We start from the raw sequence: 9,296 nt of genomic DNA on the forward strand, positions 1-9,296 counted from the left end.
CCCCGTGCCAGGCTGCAGCTGGAAGATGGGGCCGCTCCGTGCGGCGTCTCCCGGGAGCTCTCCGGCTCCCCGGCCATCTGCGGGTCAATGAGAGACAAGCGGCAGCATCTGGCAGCCATGGCCACGGAGGGGAAATCACTCAGCGGCGAGAGGGTGCTCGGGGATCAGGCAGGGCAGTTGCGTTTCGGGCAGCGGGTCAGAGTGCACAGATCTCGCTAATTTGTGTGACTCAATAAGATTCAAAGCCAGCAGCCGGGGACAATGCAGCCGGAGCCATTGTCTGAGTGCAGGGAGGTTCGCTGGAGCTGCGGGCGCCCATGCCTTGGTTACATCCTTCCTTCCATCAGCGATACAACAGCGACACGCGAGAACGCAGCCCACAGCTTCATCCCCCGTCCTTGCACACCATGGCTCGGAGAGCTGTCTGCCCTGTGACCTTATGTATTTTATATATGTGCTATTCTTCGTGCTGTTTATACAGCCTGAAGAACAGCTCTCCCCTGCCTGAACAGGGCAGATGCTTCCTTTCCATTCCTACATATGTGCAGTCTTCTCCTTGTTAAATTGTTCTAGCAGAGAGTTCCTAAAAAATATAAAGTAAAAGAAAAATTAATTGGAAAAGCAGTAATTTTGAATAAGAAACTCAGCCCTTAAATTCAACCTTTTTAGATTTTTAACTCGGCCTTAAGTATAACTTACAGAGGGAAAGCAGAGATTCCTTTTTTACTGCAGTAAACAGTGCCCTTTAGTGGGCAAATTGATGGTTAGAGACTTCCCTAATGAAAGAATACCTCTAGTTCCTCTGTGTGAGGAGTGTCTAGTTTAGGAGTGTGGAAAAGATCAAATGGAGAAATAATAAGAAAAAATAGAAAAAATGTGGCTGCTCAGTTTGGGGCAGCCACAAGAAATTATTTATAATGAAAAAATTATGTCAACAGTGTGGCCAAAGGTAGAGAAACAGAACTCCCTATTTTGGTCAACATCTTCAAACTCTACAGTATGTTTAAATTGATATTTCTTATTCCCACTCTTAAAATTTTCTTTAGAAATAGTAAATGGGGCTCCAGGTTTTGCAGCTCACTTCATTGTTTTCTTTATGCAAACCAAAATGTCACTGGTTCATAACCGCCTGTAAGTTCCAGTACTTTGTTCCTTATTCAACACAAGGTATTATTATGATTGTTTTATTCCTTCACCTTTTTGTCTTTTTTTTTTTTCCTTTTTGATACCAGGGAAGAAAGAGCCAGTCACATGTACCAATACAGTGATGTGGATCCTCCAGGAAGGCTAATTAAAGCAGCGTGGAAAAAGAAAACCACACCAAGTTGGCATGACCTATACACTGGTAAGGAGAGATATGCAAACATACAGAATTTTGGTTAGAATCACCATGGCCATAAATCAGCCTGCTTCTGGAAGATACTCTTATTGTAATGAATTTCCTCAATATCTTGTGTTTGACAACAGTCAGAGATAACAAGCCATCAGCAAGAAGAAATACGACACCTGACATTTTAAGTGGCCTGTTAGTATTATTTATTCTGCTAAAAAATACAGTTCCTCGTCCACTAAGTGTTGAAAGGAGGAAGCAAAGAGCATCTCTCACTGTGTAAATTCATGACAAATGTGCTATCCCAGGCATCCCTCATATGAAGAGGGAACATTTGGCTTTGTATGAAGATGCTGACTGCAGTTCATTGTGGCTGTGGGAAGAAATTTGGCAGAGAGGCACCTCGTGATCACAGCAGACACAGGATTCACATGACAGCCACTTGGACTGCAGGTACCTGTGGTCCTTGGAGAGTGGAGGTAGGGTACAGTCACACCATGGAACTGCAAAGCTGATTTATTTACAGGAAAACCTGTGTTACCAGAACTCAGGAGACTCCCATGGCAGCTGGAAGGCAACTAGAGGCATTTGAGAAGATAAGCAGCCACATATCTAACACATTTCATAGCAGGTAAAAGAGAAACCTCTGACTTTCTGCAGTGATGAGAGTTTGTGGGCTGTGTGATGGTGAGACAGAGCTTTTGTGGTGGATGATGGCCACATCCATGGAAATGTGAGCTGAACTGACTCAGGTGAGTTGTGGCAGAGTTTAGCACAGACCAGCAGTTGGCAGAACACCTGTGACAAGCTCCAGCTGCTGGAGGAGGGGAGCCAGGCACTGCCTGCTGAAGCATCACCTCCTGCACCTGGGGACAATGGGATGCCTTTGCAGTTGGTGGCAAAAATTTAAAAAAAAAATCGAGGAAAGAAAATAAATAAACATGGAAAATGGAGGAACTGAAAATGGAACAGAGATCTGAATTTGGGTGTGGCAAACAAAACAAATGGTACAAAGGAAGAGAGAAATGCTTGAGCCCTAGAGGAAGAGATGTTAGAGCAGTAATTTCAAAATAAGATTATGGTAGCTGCAGGGAAGGAGGGGAAGGCCACCAAGTTTGTAATGTATGGTGTCAGTATCTGATATAAGGAATTACCTATAAAGATTAAAAAAGCAGCATTTTGTATTATTTACTAGAATTAATAGGCTCCTAATCTATACTTTAACCAGCTTTATTGTAAATATGCTCATGTTAGAATTATTAATTTTTATTTTCTTGTTCCATTAATATATTCAATGCCAGTTATTCTTTTTCCTGAAAAATCATCCACTTTCTAAAAGATAATGCAGTTCCTTGCTGTAATGCAAAATGATGATTTCTTTTTGTACTTGTGAAAATCCAGTGGTAAAATTCCAAAAACATGCTGGAGGATTTTTCAGTTTGTGTAGCACTTCCATGTGGAAGATTCAAATTACCAGTTTGACTTCTGAACTCTTCATTTTTTAAAGATATATCAATATATCCACTTAAATGGGTGGAATAAACCAACAGTGCTGTTCTGACCTGCCCAGTCTTTGCTGATTATATGCCATGAATCTACTGAAAAGTTGTGTTTGATTGTCCTAATCTATCAAGGAGTCACTTCTGATGCAACAGAGTAAGGAGGGAACATATATTTACTTGTTTTTATAAAACTAGATCTTGGACATGTGTAACATCTTTTATTAGAATGAACACAAACTGCTGTTCCAGACTATTTCCACACGTACCACTCCACCAGTGTCTACTTCATGGAAATGATACTAAAACTCACACTCAGTACTAGACACAAGACTGAGAACTCAGCCCAAAATCCTGCCTGCTCTTGCAGTTCACTTTGTCATTGACATTTTGGAGAATGAAGCAGTTAAGGAAGTGCAAGCACTTTTATACCAAGGCTTTCTGGATCTTGAATGGCAAGATGAAGTTATCCTGGCTAAGTAGGTAGTGATTTATTCACAGATGTGGAAGCTGGATATAATTTTAAGAGCTCCTTTCATGAAGACAGTTAAATGGATAGTGTGTGAGATACAAGAAAGGTTGACAAAGCTGAAGTTTGCAGTTTGGTGACAAAAGTTGAAGGAAGAAGACTTTTAAGTCAGACATATACTAAAAAAGGCATTTATGCATCTATTTCCTATTGGAAGGAGTGAGAGGATTCAGACCTAAGTTTAGAAATAATTAGGGCATAAAGAGATATAGTTGTCTATGTAGAGAGTGGGGAGAACTGAACAGTGCCTAAGATACTAAGCTCCATTAGGAGAAATTTCTGACTGGGTTTTTTGCTGCATAGGCTGCTTTTCTTTGGAATATGTTGCACTGAAGTGAATGGCAAACCTTGTGTATCCTCACAGATGCACTGATGTGAGGGCATGGGATAAAAGTGGGATTTCATAAAGTTCTTCCAGGCATGAAGTGAGCAAAAGGTGGATTGAAGACACACTGCAATGAAAGAAAAAAAAGGAAGTAATACATGGAGAAAGGAAGCAAAAAATTGGCTTACAGGGATGAAATGCTGCAGAGGATTAGTCTGCAGGGGAAGATTTTGTGGAGGTTCACATTTATGCCTTAATTGGGAGAATAAGAATCTGTGTATTGAGCTTCATGCCCAACTTTCTGAGAGGTTCAAGAGCTGCAGTGAGAGCCAATGATCTAAATCCACTTCTGGGCTGAAGAGAGCCCAAGTTACAACCAGACTGTCACAACTGACCTGCTTGGTACACCTGACAGTGTCTCAGAGGAAAAACCAAGGAGCAGATGGGAGTACAGCCTGATGCATCACTCTGGGACCAGTCTTTTCTGAACAAAATCAAATGGTTTTGAGAGTAAAAAACATACTGCAGACCCCTGGATGTTGCAGACCAGAAAATGTCACTATTCCCTGGACAGAAATCTGGGTTTGGCTAAAATTCCAGAAAGGTTGACAGCAATGTTTCTTTAAGGGCTCCTCCTTCCCCCTCTGGACTTTTCTTCTCCAAAGTCTTGAACACATTCCAGCCATCAGTACTGAGCACTATTTCCTTGGCACTGAGGCTTCAGTGGGGTTGAACCAAGACCCAGCTGCACAGCTCTTGCTGTGCAAATCAAACCATAGGGCAATAATGTACATCACTGGGCTGAGAACGTAGAGGAGAGAGTTCTTTATGAGATGTTTTAGTTCAGAGACTTCATTTGCATTCATTCTTCTTCAGCCAAAGAATCTCCCCCTCCTTACCTGTTTTACAAATAGGTTGTAGATTCGGCTTCTTTCTGTTCAGTGAGGTAAGGGATCATTTTACCAGCCTTGGCAGTGTGCTGTTCTTTCCCTGCACAACATCTGCTGCAATTTTCATGGCTTGAATTGTTCCTGGACTTGTTTTAAAAGTCATGTTTCAGAAATGCCTTTGAGGATATGAATTATTAGTCATTGTTTTATCTTCTAGGGTGTTCTTCATTTATCTTGGTTATTTTCCTTTTTAAAATAAGACCGAAGAGGCTTTGGAGTTTAAAGTTTATAGGTTTTAATTCAGGTTTAGGCTAAAGATACCAAGAATGGTACAGTAATTCATAGCAATAGGATTTTAGTGCAGTTTCAGGAAGTCATTAATTTTTGTACGACAATAAACTGGGATTTAATCTCCTTCTAACTCACACTTCTCCTTACCATGGTAGTATTTGTGTACACACTTTTCACAAACACGTGACAATTCTGACATTTACTGTTGCAAAGCCTTTGCATCATTTGTGCCTCATACCTCATTTCTCCATCACTTCATGTATGACAAGGTATTTGATATTTAGTGCACTTTTAAACCACTTTTTTTTTCCCTATAAAGTAACTAAAAAAGAGATTTGGCTTTTCAAATTTTTCACTTCATTCTGATTAATATGTTTAATTTTTTTCCAGAACACCTCACATCTTCATCTTGGACTCTGTACTTTACTCAGCAGCAGCCTCAGCTTTTACTCTGCCTAAGACATCACCTGTGCCAAACTTCCAAAGGCTGTTTGGGACATACAGTTGCTAGTAGGACATTTTGGAGACAAAAGGTTTGTGCAAGTTTAACTTGGAGCATGAACTGGTCTGAAGAATAGTGACAGATATTTTGTTGTACTTTTGTGATATTTGAGGAGTACTGCAAGGTACCCCATAAAAACAAAGGTAGGTAACAGTAAGGAACAACTTAACATGACTCCCTTGGCCCTGCATCCAGGTGTGTCATTTCCTTTGGGCTGGAAGTTTTGCCTATTTTGTCTTTTCAGAGATAAAATCTTTGTCTGATTTGCTTCAAAACATGCACTGGTTTCTTCAGGCAACTATGGGAACACGTCCCATAATTAACTGAGTTATTTGATTTGTTTGCAGTTTCCAAAATGGGCAAACGCTTATTAAAGGAATAGGGGCAATTCCAGAACTCTCTCTGATAGTGAGAATATATTTTAGGTAGTGTAAGAAAGTAACCTAGAGTCTGGAATTATACCCTTAACTATTCAGACTGCTGGAGAACCCAGAAAAAAATAAACTTGTCTAATAATCTTTCTAGCTGTGTTTTCATTAAGTCTGAGACAGCTCAATAAGGAAGCTATGGCATGATTTATTTTAATCAGTTATTACAGAGGAATCATTAAAGGAAAAACAAAACAAAAACTCGGCAAAATCTTCCTTATATACTTTCTGCATTCCAAATCCACAAAAAATTTAGATAAAATCTCATTTTATTACAACCAAAACAAACCTCCTGTACTGGACTGCTTTCATTTTTTTTCTTTCTGTAAATGATGATGTTTTTATACCTCTTCTGTCTATACTGGCTTTCCAGTTCTGTGTCTTTTGTGTCTGTTTTCTTTATAATCTCACTGAGGTTGCTCAGGAATTCTGTTGTCTCCTAAGGCTTGGTAAGAGCATTTGACAGACTGTGAACTAGAAATGGAGTAAGGAAAATGATTTAGCCATTTTTGTCATCTGAAAATGTCTTTTAGAACTGCTTGCACACATGATTATTCTTCCAGTTCAAATGTAAAAGAATCTGGATTTTGCTCTATGTATTGAACATATGCTGAAAGTTTTACCAACTTTACAGCCTGTTAGTTTCATTTGATATTACTGTTGAGCTAAAAAGTGTGCATTCAGGCACACACAAAATCTTCTTTTGAAATAACTCCTCTATCTTAAAAGAGAAGAACCATGGGGCTACTGAATGATTTAGATAAAGTAAGTTACAGTCTCTAGGCATTGTGATATGAAATTCCATAGGACAAATGTTTTCATCTGCAGCAACTGCTGTTTCACAACTGATGTGGCATTGGCTGTACCTGTTCTTGGCACTGACCAAGAACTAACAGGATGAAGATTCATCTTTGGTTCTTTCACTTGTTTTTATTTATGTATTTTTGAAGGCCAGTGAGTGGAGGGAAGCATATAAAGAAGGAGGATAACACTGATTACCATAACTGGTCAATTGTTAAATGTGTCCAGCTCTGAATCAAGAGAGGGCAGGAATCCATTACTGGAATATCCATGGTATCATGTATTGTTGATAAAACATCCCTAGAAGGATCATACTTTGCTCACAAAGACTCACAGAAAAATTGAAGCAAAACCTGCCAAAGTCACCTTTCTCTAAAAAGAAATATTTCAAACATATTCTAACAAATCCTGACTGTAAAATGTGCAAATTGGATTTCCAGTAATGAGACCCATCAGTAAGCACATTTTCTTGACATATTCTGTCTTGGAAATAGTGATTCAATTTTCCAAAAGTCCTTTAATTTGCTTAGAGAGGAAAGCATTTTCATTTTGCCCAGTCAGTTCTAATAATTTGCTAAATTCAAAATATGTGAAATTACTGAAGCTGGTTGTAGTGACCAGAAGGACCTCTAATCTTCTAATAGTATTTTTCTTTTTCCCATGAATCATGTAGGCTTGCACAAGAAATTTTTCAGAACAGATAAAACACAAATCTTAGTTGACATCTCTGCTGCTTGTCTCTTTCACACACAGAATTCTGGACATTTGCTAGTAATCCCCTTCAGAAGATTTGCTTTAGAAATCTCTGTTAGCTGCTGGGGTGTGTGCTTAGAAACTTTCATTTTCTCCTATGAGTAAAGTTCTTTAAGAATTCCCTTACAGATGAGTCTGGGTATTGATAATTCCTATCTTGGCAGTAACAAGCATGACGAGCCAGATGAAGAGCAGCTGGGAAGGAAAAAGTTTTCCATGGCTCTTTGATGCTGTAAAGCCTTGCAGGGTTTGAAACAATAATCCTTTATCCCACAGTATATTCTCTGGGTGTTTTCCTTTGGCACCGGATGTGGAGCTGCGTGGACTTTGGAATGCCTCAGGAGAGCCACACATAAATAACTCCTGTGGGAATTGCATGGAGCATGTTCTAGAGGCACAGTCTTCTGTCCCAGAAACACTTAGGAGATTGCCAAGGCAGTTGTGTGCTCAGCTATCATTTTGGTTTGAAAACCAAGCTCATAAGTAGTGTCCCTGTAACACACATTTGATATGTCTTTCCTAATTAATAACTAGGTATTGTTAAATACCTTGGTTTTAAAAAGAGGATATACCTTAAGTTGTCACATAATATATTTATTTAATCAGATATAATTTATGAAGAGTTGGGCTTTTTTTTCTGCTCTACTTCAGGAGTTCCAGTAATTGTTATGCAGATACAAACACTTATTTAAGTGGGTGCTTTTGCCATTTCTCTTCCCTGGCAGCATCATATGAGGCTTCTGTCCAGAGCACTGAATTGCAGCACAGGGCTGGAGCTTCTGTGCCTGGCAGAAACAGTCCCCATGAGGACAGACACTGTCCTTCAGTGGAAATATGGGTGTAGGTAGGTGTAATTATAATAAAAGAAAAAGGGACTGTACTGTTGCTGTCCAAATCTATTGTTCACCTCTTTTTATTTTACAGTGCAAGGGTTAAGACATTTTCCTGCAGCATACCGTACTTAATTATTAATATTAATCCCTATTAGGAGATACCCTAATTATGAATATTAATCCCTATTAGGAGCATTAGACTTCTTCAGGGATTCACCTAAGGACAACTGAAGTACATGGGAGGAATTGAAGACCAAGACTTTAACAATATTTTGAGATTTCAGGGAGGAGACAGTCAAGAACATAGACTTCAAGGGGCACTGAAGTTGCTTAATTTACTTACTTGTGCATGTCTGGAGTTAAACTGCATTTGCCCTTAAAGAAAAATACTTAAACCAGGAATATTTTTCTTATAGATTTGTATTCTGGATGCAAATGAAATCTTGCTGCTTTTGCTGATCACTTGCTAGTGGAGACTGACACCCATTTGCAGAAGAATCAGCACACAGACTTTCAAGGTTACCAATGGGGAACTTCAGCACAGAACTGCATCATCTCCAACCAAGACTTCATTCCTTTGCTCCTAACACTCTCTACTTTCCAAATTATCCATTGAACTCCTCTGTCCCTCCAAAAGAAAAAGGAAAAAGGAAATGGTGTACAAGGCAGAAAGGTAGAGAGGGATACTGGCTACAAGGTTAGTGCAGCTTTATGAATGAACCCAAAATTTTGGTTTTGCTGAACAATTTCCAGTGGAAACTGACACAAGAGTGAATTTTGCCATCTTGTTTGACTGAACTTTTGAAATCAAGGTGTTACTGGTTAAATCCCAACTTTCAGTGTTTCAAATGATCCTGGGTGAGGGGCAGGAAAGAAGAGCAAGAAATCACCCATCAAAACAATAAATTTTTATTCTATTTGTTGATGGGCCTTTAGTCTTCTGATGGGTCAGTTAAGACTAAAACCATCCATAGGCTTCTCTGTTCTGTCCCTTGTCACCCCAATCCATACCTCTGTCAGATGTTTCTGTAACGAGTTCTAAACTAACTTCATTTTTACAAAACAAACAGAAGGAGAATGGCATTACCTTAACCTGAGACAGTCTCTGTGTCATG

The sequence above is a fragment of the Geospiza fortis genome, unplaced genomic scaffold, assembly GCF_000277835.1.
Source record: "Geospiza fortis unplaced genomic scaffold, GeoFor_1.0 scaffold361, whole genome shotgun sequence".
Lineage (NCBI taxonomy): Eukaryota > Metazoa > Chordata > Aves > Passeriformes > Thraupidae > Geospiza > Geospiza fortis.